At 43.8% G+C, this 15,073-nt stretch overlaps 1 protein-coding gene across 1 annotated transcript in view; it reads left to right on the top strand.

Moving 5' to 3' along the window:
• LOC135219231 (protein C12orf4 homolog) overlaps positions 1–15,073 on the top strand; it is a 116,787-nt gene that overhangs the window by 69,598 nt on the left and 32,116 nt on the right. The window lies entirely within an intron of this gene.

The following is a 15,073-nucleotide window of genomic DNA, read 5'->3' as shown; positions in this document are numbered from 1 at the left end:
GCCAGTTTCATCACAGTTGAAGACTTACTGAGAACTGTAGCCTTCGTTGATCGTCATCTTGTCAAACGTCTTAATAAAGGCTTCGGCCGCTTTCATGTCCGAGCTGGCAGCCTCCCCATGCCGCACCACCGAATGGATGCCAGTCCGTTTCCAGAATTTTTCAAACCACCCATGAGAAGCCTTGAAGTCTGGGGATGGCATCGATGTCCCTTCTCCTCCGTCGTCTTTGGCCTGGGCAATCAAATCGCCAAAAGTAATGCTGGCATGGTGGCAGATTGCCGTTTCGGTTATCGTATCACCATCGATTTCTTTGTCTTTTATCCATACAAGAAGCAGCCTCTCCATCTCATCGTGCATGTGGCTCCTCTTGTTGGACAAAATAGTGACGCCTTTGGATGGTTTAGCTGCTTTGATGGCTTCCCTCTGCTTAATTATGGTGCCTATCGTTGACAGATTTCAGCCGTATTCCTTAGCGATCACGCTCAACCGCATGCCAGCCTCATACTTCTTGATAATCTGCTAATGCTTGAGCCACCTGATGCTGAATGGTGGCGATGCACGGGGGCTGCCGCTGCCGGGTCGACGTAGGAGGTAGGCTTCCCGCCGGGAAGATCCGGACAGCCATCTTCTTGTTGAGGATGTATGGCTGCCCCAAATCCGCCAACCCAGGCTTTCAGAGTGGTTGATGCGGCTTCCTTGACAGCAGCAGCCTGAAAGACAGGGTTAGTGTAAGCCCTAAGCTAGGGGAACTTAAAATTATATGACTAACTATATCAGTTATTATATCACTTATTAGGACTGTACCTGTATAGGCCAAATTATATAGCAATTGTACTCCGGAATATACTTACACCGGAGGTAAACTGATCTACAAGATCATAGCATATGGTACAACTCTCGGGGTGCCAGACCGCTATGTCCCCGTAGCGGATAGCGCAGACAGCGTGGGTCCGGCAGACCTCGTGCCGACAGGGGTCCTGCAGGACAGCATTGCATCCTGACTCCTGGCAATGGGTGGCCTGTAAGTGAACAGATACATGAGTATCAACACTGACTAACAAGACTAAGTCCAGTAAGTGATATTAAACGCCGGAGGATACCGGAGTGGTTAACATAGGGGTTAGCCTTCTCTTGCTCTCCTGTAGTGGTGTGTCTCCAATAAGACTGGTATACTAGTTAGTACGATTCTGGAGTGCCGGAATAAGGAGTTTCACCAAACTAGTAACCAGCCTATACGCCGGAGTGAGGAGTACGAGGACGGCGGGGAGTAGCATGAGTAGGCTAAATAAATTAATAAGGGGGAGCGTAGCTCCACCGTAATAAATAACTCGCAGGCAGGGGGAGAACCCGGTTGGTGAGCGGGAGCTCCGCTGGCTTAGTGGAACATAACAACATGTAGTAACAATAACAAAGGTAAATAATGGCAAAATAATGTAGATGCATGCGGCGGAGCTTCTCTCAGTCACCACACTAAGGAGCTGGCGGAGCCAGCGGGACCCGCCGCCGGAGAGGTGAGCAAGGGTGGTGACTTGGGGTGAGAGAGAGCTGAAGGGACCCGAGGAGGTCTGAGCGCGGCCGAGCCTGGTGGCCAGCTGAGCCCGAGCACACAGGAGACCCCCCATGGAACCGAGGGTGAGAGCGGTGGGAGAGAGTCAGCCCCAGATGTCCCTCTGCTGACTCCCGTATTCTCCCCGAGTAGAGGGGAAGAGGGGAAGGAGCCCGGATGGTTGTCATAGCATCGTGAGCGAGCGGTACCCCCCCCCGTAGGGGAGGAAGGAGCAGGGGGACATAACCGGGTGGCTCAAGGTGATCGCCTGGCTCGCCGTGAACGTGGTAGGGCCACGCGGTAGGACAGGCCAGGCGATCTGAGGTAGCCTAGGCTACCTCTAACCGTCTCTAGCATGCAATAGATAAAATAACACAGGGAAAAGGGAAATAAAAAAAAATAAACAGAAAGAGAGAAAGCAACGTCCTGGAGAAGTTAGGCTAACCGACCTGAAAGGGGGCGCCTAACCACTCGAGAGCTGGCCTCTGCTGATACGTGAGTACGGAGGGCGACGGCCAGGATGGCAGGACTAAAAGAGAGGACATAGGTCCTAAGACGCCTAAAAGACCTAGACAAAGGAACATGCATGCATGAACTCTGAGCTAAGGTTAACATAGGCAAGAGCTCAATCGAGCTAGAATCCCCGTGATAAGTAAAATACAAGTAAATCTTGCACAACACATAAAATGTAATCATATAAATACTGCAAGGTTCCAGCTACAACGGTATGGAAGACCGAAGAAGCATGAAATAATGAAACACGTGGGGCGAGCCGACTGGGACGACTCTGTAGCCATGCCGCTGAGGGCGCCGTCATAAAACCTGAATAAAAACAGTAAAACGGGCCCTAGCTGGCTAAAATTACGTGAAACACTTTAGCAGTACTTAACTTAGCTGTGGTGATGGCTTGGAGTTCCATGACGAAGAAGTAATCCAAAAACGCAAGCACAAAAACACAGCGAGAAAAAACATGTGTGTGCAAGATGAAGCTAATGAAAAGGATGGCCGCTAGAGGCGCTCGTGCTGGCATTGGGGGAGCGCTAGTAGTAGTAGTTACTGGTGTGGGCTGTGCATCAGCCCTCTCTAGAAGGGGGATTTTGCAGAAGGATGGATCTAAATGGTAAGAGACCCGTGGTAGTGGTTTCACTCGTCCCAGAAACCATACCGACACCTTTTATATAAGGTGAGCAAGTCAGAATACTCTTGACATCCCATTTTAGTTTTTTCTCTGGTAATGTTAGTAATATTTACCATAGAAATATGTGCTAAAAGGATATTTCACTGGGCGACACAGGCCCTTGCCCAGAAATAGATTTTTCCTTCGTCAAAATCCCTTTTCTGGGCTTAACCTGTGTCGCCCTGTGAAATGGTTCCTTTGATACTATTTCTTAGGAATAAATATTGCTATTCATCCTAGAGAAAAAAGAAACAATATAATGCCAAGATAAATGGCTCGCTCACCTCTAATAGAAGTGTCGGTATAGTAAGGAGCGAGTGGAATCACTACCAGAGGTCCCTTGCCATTTAGCTTCTTCCTTCGACAAAACCCCGAACTACGGAGGAGCCGTGCTACAGCTCCCGGTTCTACTACTACAGTGAGCGCCTCCGACGCTGTGACGTCATTCCTTTGATAGCACGCATTGCCGCCACATGTTGCTTTTTTCTTGTGCTGTGCAATCGCTTTTTCTGGATTTATCAAGGATTTTTCAAGATGTCTTCAGCTTCTGCTTCTAAGTTAAGTACTGTTTGGGGTTACTGATCTCATTTCATGATGATCTTCGTGTTTTTTATATGTTCGGAGCCTTATCGGCCCGGTCTGCCCCGACCGCATGGCGGTAAGGGTTCTCTCTTTCGGTCTCCCATACTGTTAGGCATTTCCCTTTTCACAGTACTATTGATATGGTTACTTACACATAGTCTCTATATCTTTTATGCAGTTAGCTTATTAGTTAGGCCTTCACGGGGCACGCTCCGACCGCACGTTCAGGCCTTAGCTTAGCTACGCCTTACGTTGTTAGGAGTTTTTTATCAGTCATGGGTTTGAGAGTCATATCATACTATTTATTCTGATGTTCCCTCTTACCTACTCTAGTTCCTGATTACCGTTTAATCTTAATAGTAGGTACTAGGTTGGGCTAACATACACCATGCTTCGGTATGGCGATTAGCCTACCCTGTTATCACTGTCTTTACCGTTAGGTTAGGCTATCATACCCCAATTGTTGATTGGTGATTAGCCTGTCCCCCCCTTATCTTGAACTAGAGGTTAGATTAGGCTAACATACCCCTTTCTTCGGATCGGCGATTAGCCTATACTTTCTGATTGTTTAGTTTATTCGTGTTCCCCGTGTTAGCCTAGCTTTAAGATATCGCATTATATTTGTTTTGATTGATTTATTTTTATAAGTAATCCTATATATATCAGTGATATTGATGTTGTTCTGACGGATCTTCCCCACCTCGTGTTTATCACCTGGCTAGGAAGGCCGCTGGTCGATCGCGGTGAGCCACCCGGTTTCCCCTCCATTCCCCCCTCCACACATTGCCACCCACGCCAATGGGTGATGACTCGTTTCTCACAGCTAGCGTCCGAGTCTGCATGAGAGGGGGTGACTCATGGGGCTGGTGGGGAGCTCCCCCCTACTGGTGTTCTCACTCATCATGTGTCTCGGGGGCTCGGGACCTTCTCCCCCTACTTCCTCCGTCCTTAACTGGCCGCTCAGGTGGGAAGGTTCCCCTACCCCACGTACTTCCCTACCCTTCCCCCCCCCAGTTCAGTCTGGCAGGTGTCACTCCGCCGCTACCGGACAATAAGAGAGGGGGGAGGGGACCACTGGGTGCCTATCCACCTAGGATAGTTCACACGAGCACTTACTGATATGATGGGTTTTTCTGTTACTTTATTTTAGAACTTTTTGCGTTACTCCGGGGGGTTTTTTATTTCTGCCTCTTGTCCTATCCCTTGCTTCAACAGAAGTTTGACATTGCTCACTCAATTTTCTTAACTCCGGGCCCTACGGAGTTTATTTTACCCAAATAACAAGTGAGCCTAGGCGGAGGCAGAGACTTTCTTCCCCCCTCGTAACTTTTCTACGTAATATTCATACGAAGCGAGCCTTAGAGCTTACTCCGGCATTTCTTTTGCATGCCACTTATATGTAGAACACTATCCGTCGGTCCTACTCTGGCACCCACGGATATTTTGCATAATTATACCACTGGAGGTTGTCATTGGTACTCATGTATTCTTTGACTTACAGATGTTGTGCTGCCAGGAGATTGGGTGCAATGCCATCCTCCAAGACCCGTGCGGCCATATAGTTTGCTGCTCCCATGCTGGATGTGCAGTGAAGGTGGAGGACTTTCTAGTTTGGCACCAGGAAGCCTGCCAAACCTGCTACTTGCTAGTAGGCGATGCCTCACTAGTAGTAAGTTTTCTTAGCAGTATCTTCATTCATTCATCACCTGGAATACTTGTTATTATTATATACATTTCACATGTGGGACACATATTCATATAGTCTCAACACAACAGACATTCCTCCCCTATCCTTTCCCTAACTCTAGACCTTTCTTACAGGGTTCTGATGAGGAGAAGAAGAAGGCTTTGACTACCCTCAAAGCATGGGTGGGGGGATTTGGCCGGAACTCGAAGGGCCGCCCCTACATCCTTACCCAGGACATGGCGGACCTGGTATTCCCCGGAGCCAAGAAAGGATCAGTGGTGGACCCGGTAGTGGCCGCCCCTTTGCTGGCCAATCTCCAAGTCATGATCTCCCTTCAGGATGGGGATTTTCCAGAGGACGTAGCGGAAGACGTCGCGGCAATGAACCTCGACGTCGAACCCATGGCTGTAGACTCGATGGGTACAGGTAAGGGTGTAGTAGAGGCAGCTTCTGCGGGTTCTCAGGGCCCTTTCCTGAGTTCCCTTTCTCCATCACCTTCCACTGATCCTTCTACTTCTACTTCTTTCTGGGGCTTCACTGAAGACCAGCGGTCTGTCTGTCCTAAGGTTGCTTCAGTGATCCCCAAGGCTAAGTCGACCGAGGAGAAACTTAAGAAGTCTCTCCCCAAGAAATCGGTCATCTTGGCAGACGCTGTAGCTCCGGCTCACCACCCCGGAGCAGTTAAGTCAAGGGAGGCCTCTTCGTCTGCGTCGAGGTCCCCCAAACGTAAATCCCGTAAGGACAGGGCTCAAGTCCCTCTTTTCGATCCCGAATCCTTTTCGGCCAACATTCTGGAGCAGGTGGGAGTTATCGTAGGGGCCTTGGTAGACAACAAGGTCGGCTCGGTACTCTCCCAGCTCTCCAGTTCTGTTGCGTCTTCCGGCCAGTCGATCCAATCGCTGGCGGAACGGCTGGCTGCTCAGGAGAATGCCATCGCCGGAATTCAAACCTCGATCGCGGCAGGTTCCCCCCTAGCTGTGCCACCTTCTCCTCTTCCAATGCCGGATTCCAGCCAACTGCCGGAATTCAAGGCGGCCAATCCTTGGAGGATTGCTTCGTATGCCCCGTTTGTCAACGGAATGTTGACCATCGAAGGCATAGGAACTTGAAGGCGGGAGGACTTCGAGTTCCACCCCAGGGACCTTCAACCCCCATTCATTGGCTACGTCCGGCTAACGGAAGCAGCCATGATGAGAGAGGACAAAGTTCCCAAGGAAACAGTTATCCTTCCGAGGGAACAGGCGCAGCAGACTCTAATGAGAAGTCTAGAGGAATGGGGGTGTGAGAATACCCGCATCACAGCCTGTAGAAGTCCCTTCACCACTTTCACTCCGGTGGAAGGGACTCCGCTACCACTTACCCTTAAGGTAGTGAAAGCAACCTTTCAGGCAGCCCTGAAAGACGAGCCCCTGCCTCAACTCCGGGAGATGGAACCCACCTCTCTCCTAGTTCCAGGCTCCGAGATGTACTTCGAAGGGGCGGTTCCTACTTTCTCAGTAGGAAAACTCAAGGCGGACTGTGCCACCACTCTCTTTAGTGAGAGGCTTCCCAGGTTGTCGGACTCCCTCATCCAGACGGAGTACGACGCCCGGACTAGGATCCCTTTCCTCCATGACTATGGCGGAGATGACGGCTCTTGTATACCAACAAGAGCCGTTGTTTAAGGTTATGGCTAAAGGTCTGCTGCACACCATGCAGTGTGACCTTTACGACTTCCTCATAGCCAGGAGGAATTGCAGGAAGCACGTTCTGGCGGAAGCTACTATCCGCCATGAACCGAACAAGCTGATAGCTTCCTCAATTTGGGGGACGGACCTCTTCCCAGCACCAGTGGTAGGAGAAGTCCTTCATGAGGCTTCAAAGGTCAACCAGTGCCTCAAAGTCAGGTGGGGACTGGTAGCGAAGCGTAGACAGGAATCTTCTGGTCCTAACCAAAGGATCAAGAAGAAACCAAGAAAGTTCTCTTCCTTCCAGCCTCCTCAGCAGACGTTGGTTCAGGCAGTCCCAGCATCACAAGGGCAACCATCGTCGAAGGGTCAACAACAATACCTTGTCCTGACCCCTCAGTCCCAGCAACCCCAACCCTCTACTTCCTTTGCTGTCTCTCCAGCCTACAACTCCAACTATGAAAGCCAGAACTTTCAAGCGTTCAATAGGTTCGCGAGAGGTAGCAGAGCAAGAGGTGCCTCTCGGTTCAGAGGGTCCGGCAGGGCTGCAAACAGAGGAAGAGGTTTCCGAGGAGCAAGAGGTGGCCGCCCCTCGGCAAACCAGCAGTGAGAGTCCCAAGGTAGGAGGGAGGCTGTACCTCTTCCGCCAGCGGTGGGGGTTCAGCCCTTGGGCTCAGAGTATAGTGACCAAAGGCCTAGGTTGGAGTTGGCTAGAGGGCCCTCCTCCAACCAACAGATTCTATCAAGCACCAACAACGGAATTGATAGAGTATACCCAAGACCTCCTTCTCAAAGGAGTAGTCTCAAGAGTCAACAATTTAAAATTTCAAGGACGCTTGTTCAGCGTGCCAAAGAAAGACTCGGAAAACCGAAGAATCATCCTAGACTTGTCCCATCTGAACTTATACATTCATTGCGACAAGTTCAGGATGCTGACCGTTTCGCAGGTACAGACCTTACTTCCCCGTGGGGCCGTCACAACCTCTATAGATCTTACAGATGCCTACTATCATGTTCCCATAGCCAAACCCTTCAGTCCGTTCCTAGGCTTCAAACTAGGCAACAAATCCTACTCCTTCAAAGTAATGCCATTCGGGCTCAACATAGCCCCCAGGATCTTCACCAAATTGGCGGAAGCAGTAGTGCAAGAGCTAAGGAAACAGGGAATAATGCTAGTGGCTTATCTGGACGATTGGCTTATTTGGGCAAAGAACCCCAAAGAATGCAAGGAAGCAACGGTCAAAGTGATCAAATTCCTGGAACATTTAGGTTTCCAAATAAACAAAACCAAGTCCAGATTAACACCGGAATCTCGATTCCAGTGGTTAGGCCTTCAGTGGGACTTGCAATCGCACACTCTATCAATTCCGTCGTTGAAAAAGAAAGAAATAGCAAGAGCTACAAAACAATTTCTCAAACAACAACAAACATCCCGGAGGTGCCAGAAGAGAATCCTGGGCTCACTCCAATTTGCATCAGTCACAGACGTTCTGCTCAGAGCCAAACTCAAAGATATAAACAGAGTATGGCGCTCAAAAGCGAATTGCATATCACGGGACAAACTAGCTTCTATCCCGGCGATCTTACGGAAACGTCTCCGCCCCTGGACGGAGACAAAGAATCTTTCAAAAGCAATTCCTCTACAGTTCCCTCCTCCATCATTAGTGATCCACACAGACGCCTCACTAACAGGGTGGGGAGGATACTCCCAGCACGAAAAAGTTCAAGGAACTTGGTCGTTAACATTCCGCCAGCTACATATCAATGTACTGGAGGCCATGGCAGTATTTCTCACACTGAAACGACTCCGTCCACCCAAGAACTCACATTTCAAACTAGTTCTGGACAGTGCAGTAGTAGTACACTGCATCAACAGGGGCGGATCCAAGTCAAGCCACTTGAACCATGTCATGATAGCCATCTTCTCTCTGGCAAACAAAAACAAATGGCACCTGTCAGCCACTCACCTGGCAGGGGTCAAGAACGTAGTAGCAGACGCTCTATCTCGCTCTGTTCCGTTGGAATCGGAGTGGACACTGGACAGGAGTTCATTCAATTGGATCAGTCTACAAGTCCCCGGACTTCAAGTAGACCTCTTCGCCACGGAGTCAAACCACAAACTCCCCTGTTACGTGGCACCCAACCTCGATCCTCTAGCATATGCTATGGATGCAATGATCCTCGATTGGAACAAATGGAAGAACATTTACCTCTTCCCTCCGGTGAACCTTCTCATGAAAGTTTTAAACAAACTCAGGACATTCAAAGGCCAAGTAGCTCTAGTAGCTCCCAACTGGCCCAAGAGCAATTGGTTCCCTCTACTCCTAGAGTTGAGACTCCGACCCCTACGGATTCCCAACCCCAAACTAACCCAGTTAGTGCAAACTCAGACTGTGTCCGCTTCCTCAAGAATTCAGAAAACCCTAACTTTATGGATTTTCTGAAATTTGCAGCTATGAGGAATGCAGAAATTGATCCCCAGAATATTTCATTCTTGGAATCAGATAAAAGAGAATCTACTCTCCGGCAATATGATTCATCTGTCAAGAAACTAGCAGAGTTCCTTAAGATGTCAAACTCTCAAGTCATGACAACGAACTTTGCCATAACTTTCTTCAGATCATTGTTTGAGAAAGGTTTAGCAGCAAGCACTATCACTATGACCAAATCAGCTCTTAAAAAGATCTTCCAATTTGGTTTTAGCTTAGATCTTACGGATTCGTACTTTACGTCCATACCAAAAGCTTGTGCTAGATTAAGACCATCAACGAGACCTAAAACAGTCTCTTGGTTCTTAAATGATGTCCTCAAACTGGCCTCAGACATTAACAATGACTCTTGCAATTATATATCCCTCCTGAGGAAAACCCTATTTTTATTAAGTTTAGCCTCTGGAGCTAGAATATCAGAACTGTCAGCCTTATCAAGGGAACCAGGTCACATTGAGTTCCTCCCCTCAGGGAAAGTCCTCTTATCCCCAGATCGCCACTTTCTAGCCAAAAATGAAGATCCACAGGACAGATGGTCCTCGTGGAAAATCCTACCACTACCTCAAGACATTTCCCTTTGTCCTGTCAACTCATTAAGAGCCTACCTAAGTAGAACAACTCTGAAATCTTCAGGCCCGTTGTTCATTAGGAAGGAAGGTGGTACATTATCCCTAAAAGGGATCAGGCAACAAATTTTATACTTCATTAAACAGGCCAACCCAGAGTCCTTTCCTCGGGCCCACGATGTTAGGTCGGTGGCCACATCTATTAATTATTTCCAACACATGAATTTTGACGATCTTAAGAAATATACAGGCTGGAAATCTCCGACAGTTTTCAAACGGCACTACCTAAAACCCTTAGAAGCCCTCAAATTTCCAGCAGTGGCAGCTGGAAACACAGTTTCTCCTGACTCTTAATAATTCCTATATCTTCTTGTAGCCTTCCCTTCTGCCTGCCCCATTGCACCCTTACTTAGTTTAGTCGCCTCTATGTATTGGGTTACCTTGAGTTTTGCTGTTGTTCATCATTCTAGTTGGGATTCACTTCCATTGTTATGTATATATCAACTTATGATCCTGTCTTTTGCCTAACCTGTATAATTTGCTTGTTGTTAGGCTAACTAATTTTAAGTTATAACCCATGTTTAAAGGCTCATTCTTAACCATAATTGTAAGACTGTAATTTGAGTTGATCATTATACTATTAACCTTACAGGTGTTTAACTTTACCTTCTTATTTATCTGTACTGTCCCTCAAGCTTGGTGTTTTAGCATTCTCTGGTACTATTTCACAGGGCGACACAGGTTAAGCCCAGAAAAGGGATTTTGACGAAGGAAAAATCTATTTCTGGGCAACGACCTGTGTTGCCCTGTGAAACCCCACCCTGTAGTTAGATTGTCCTCACCCAGCTTACCCCAAGCTTGGAGGCTATCTTCAGGAATGACGTCACAGGCGTCGGAGGCGCTCATGGTAGTAGTAGAACCGGGAGCTGTAGCACGGCTCCTCCGTAGTTCGGGGTTTTGTCGAAGGAAGAAGCTAAATGGCAAGGGACCTCTGGTAGTGATTCCACTCGCTCCTTACTATACCGACACTTCTATTAGAGGTGAGCGAGCCATTTATCTTGGCATTATATTGTTTCTTTTTTCTCTAGGATGAATAGCAATATTTATTCCTAAGAAATAGTATCAAAGGAACCATTTCACAGGGCGACACAGGTCGTTGCCCAGAAATAGATTTTTCCTTCGTCAAAATCCCTTTTTTGTCTCTATAGAAAGCATCCTCTTCTTTCCGTGAACTTCTGCAACTTTCTTGGGATCCATGACTATATGATACCTAATTAAGTTATAATAAGTATAAGTATATATATATATATATTATATATATATATATATATATAATATATATATAGATATATATATATATATATATATATATACAGGCGGTCCCCGGGTTACGACGGTTCCGGCTTACGACGTTCCGAGGTTACGACGCTTTTTCTTAAATATTCAATGGAAAAATCCGTCCTGGGTTACGACGCTTGTTCCGAGGTTACGACGCTGACGCTTCCGACGCTCCGAGTTAACGACGCTTTTAAAAAACGCATACTATGATAAAAATCCTTTATAATTTAGCACAGTATATTAATAAAAATAAGTTTCTGGTTAGATTACAACAAAAATTTTGAGATTATGATGATTTTCAACACTTTTTATGTTGTATTTTTCTATGTTTTTTAGTGACGCCTCATATGCGGAACTAGTTTCCGAGCGAATGAATACATACTAGTTTACAGATAACAGTCCAAAAAAAAGCGCAAATAATGAAAAAATCATTGCTTGTTTCCAGTAATAATAACAAAACGAAGTTTCTGGTTAGATTACAACGCAAATTCCAAGTATCCAAAGAGAGACATTATCCAGTAATTTGATCAGAGAGAGAGAGAGGAGGAGGAGAGAGATAGAGAGAGAAGGAGAAGAGATTGAGAGAGAGAGAGAGAGAGAGGCGTCTTCCGACGCTCCGAGTTAAGGACAGAGAAGTGTTCGTTTCGTTAAACGGCCTCTGACTCATGCCAGTAAATGTTTTGTTGATACTAATAATATAAGCCTATTTAAAGATACGTTTACTTTAATTAGTCTATATGAGACGTAAATAGTAATCAACTGTTCTTGTAGCCCTCAATATTTGGCAAAATCGAAGTATCCAAAGAGAGACATTATCCAGTACGTAATTTGATCAGAGAGAGAGAGAGATGAGAGAGAGAGAGAGAGAGAGAGAGAGAGAGAGACGCTTTGGCAACAATGGTCTCGGGGGTTTTTATAGCTTCCTTCTGCTTGATGATCGTGGATATTGTAGAAGGATTTCGACCATACTCGTTTGCCAAATCGACGATACGAACGCCACGTTCATGCTTTGCTATAATTTCATGTTTTGCTTCCATCGAAATCATTTTCTTGGGTTTTTTTCTTATCACCTGCTTTGTCTTTAGCTTTGAGACCCATGGTTAATAATAAAATAGACAAAATAACACGAAAAATAGGCGCAAATACAACGAACTAAACAACGACGTGTTAACATGCAGCACCAACAAACAAACAGACTGAACGCCATTTATCGGTCGCCTATACAACTAACACTCATCGCAAAATCGTCTCTCAAATATTTCGTTGTATATCAAAGCTTGTATTTTCGCAAATTTTCTGTTATATCTCAAAACATTCGTATATTAGGGCAATCGTAGTCAAGTTTCCAATGTAATTTGATCAGAGAGAGAGAGAGAGGAGGAGAGAGAGAGAGAGAGGAGAGAGAGAGAGAGGAAGAGAGAGACGAGAGAGAGAGAGAGAGAGAGAGAGACGCTTTGGCAACAATGGTCTCGGGGATTGACGTAACGTTTATTTTCTGAACAGATAGGACAGAGAAGTGTTCGTTTCATTAAACGGCCTCTGACTCATGGCAGGAAATGTTTTGTTGATACTAATATATAAGCCTATTTAAAGATACATTTACTTTAATTAGTCTATATGATACGTAAATAGTAATCAGCTGTTCTTGTAGCCCTCAAGATTTTGCAAAATCACTCCAGGTTGTACATAAAACTTCAAGAATGTAGTGTCACCAGAGGATTACAATAGTTTTTACCTTCAAGAACCAGCATTCTTTTATGAAAATAACTCCAGGTTGTACATAAAAACTACAGGAAACAACATGTAGTGTAACCAAAGGATTACAAGTAAGGTTTTTATAACTTTTTATTAGTTTAAGACATATTTCCAAGCGTCGTTCCGGCTTTACGACGATTTTCGGCTTACGACGCGTCTCAAGAACGGAACCCCCGTCGTAACCCGGGGACTGCCTGTATATATATATATATATATATATATATATATATATATATATATATATATATATATATATATACATATATATATATCATATATATATATATCATATATATATATATATAGATATATATATATATAGTATATATATACTATATATATATATATATATATATATATATAGTATATATATATATATATATATACACACACACTACATACATACATACATACATACATACATACATACAACAGTGGACCCCCTGTATTCGCGTTCTCCGAATTCGCGGACTCACACATTCGCGGATTTCTCTCGGGAACGTTTCCCTGAATTATTCGCGTAAAATTTGCGCATTCGCGGTACTTTTCTATGAGAAATATCCACAAATTCCTGGTTTTTTTTATCAATTTCATCATAAATTGCACTTTTTGTGATAAAACTTAAAAAAACCAAGTATGAACATTTTTAGTGGTTTTTCTTGAGTTTTAACTAACAAAATAGGCTGTTTTTAGCATTTTTATAGGGGTTCCAAACATGGGGGGGTCTGGTACGCATCCCCTGCGAATACGGGGGACCACTGTATGTATGTGTATATATATTATAATATATATATAATATATATATATATATATAGTATATGATTTATATATAATGATATATATAATATTATAATTTTAATATTTATATATATAATAATATAATATATTTATAAATTTATAATATATATAATATATATAATTATATTATTAATTATATTTAAAATATATATATATATATATATATATATATATATATATATCATATATATATAATATATATAATTTAAATATTTATTATAAAAATATTATTATATATATATATATATAATATATATATTATATTATATTAAATATATATATAATTATATATTATATATTATATAATATATCTATATATATATATATATATATATATATATATATATATATATATATATATATATATATATATAATATATATATATATATATGTATATATATATATATATATATATATATATATATATATATATAAATATATTTATAGTATATATATATATATATATATATATATATTATATATATATAATATATATATATATATATATATACAGTGGTCCCCCCGTATTCGCGGGGGATGCGTACCAGACCCCCCCGTGAATAGTTAGAATCCGCGAATGTTTGGAACCCCTATAAAATGCTAAAAACAGCCTATTTTGTTAGTTACAACTCAAGAAAAACCCACTAAAAATTTTCCTACATGGTTTTTTTAATAGTTTTATCACAAAAAGTGCATTTTATGATGAAATCCATCAAAAAAACCAGGAATTTGTGGATATTTATCATAGAAAAATACCGCGAATGCGTGAATTTTCCGCGAATAATGCAGGGAAACGTTCCCGAGAGAAATCCGCGAATGTGTGAGTCCGCGAATCTGGAGAACGCGAATACGGGGGGTCCACTGTACATACATACATACATACACACACACACACACATGTATATGTATATATGTGGTATACTATAAGCCTAGAAGAAGAAGAAAGGATCCATTGCCTGTTGAGGGTGCTAAGGTACTACTTAGACAGGACTAAAAAGATTAGAGGCCCTACCAGTAACCTCTGGTGTTCTGTTAAAAATCCATCCAGACCTGTGTTCAAGAATACCCTGTTTCTTGCTCAGAAGCCATATTATAGAGTCACACTCACAAATTCAGGAAGAAACTTTTCCTGCTATTAAAGTAAGAGCACACGAAATCAGGGCTGTCACTACTTCTTATGCTTTTAGACATAATTTGTCTCTTTCGGCAATCCTCCAGTCTACATACTGGAAGAGCAATTTTGTTTTTGCATCACACTATGTGAAGGAAATAGAAATGACCTTCAAACACTGCAGTACCTTACGTCCGCTTTCAGTGCCTGGCATTGTATTGGGGGAAGAAGCATAGGAAACACTCCTTCCCATCCGTAACTTCATTGCCTTGAATTTGTGACTGGTACCCAGGGTACCCTAGTACCCACTAGTCGGTGGTGGTATGATGGTATTTTAATTTTATGTAGTTGTTGGT

The sequence above is a fragment of the Macrobrachium nipponense genome, chromosome 1, assembly GCF_015104395.2.
Source record: "Macrobrachium nipponense isolate FS-2020 chromosome 1, ASM1510439v2, whole genome shotgun sequence".
NCBI lineage: Eukaryota > Metazoa > Arthropoda > Malacostraca > Decapoda > Palaemonidae > Macrobrachium > Macrobrachium nipponense.
This window is presented reverse-complemented; position numbering and strand designations above follow the sequence as displayed.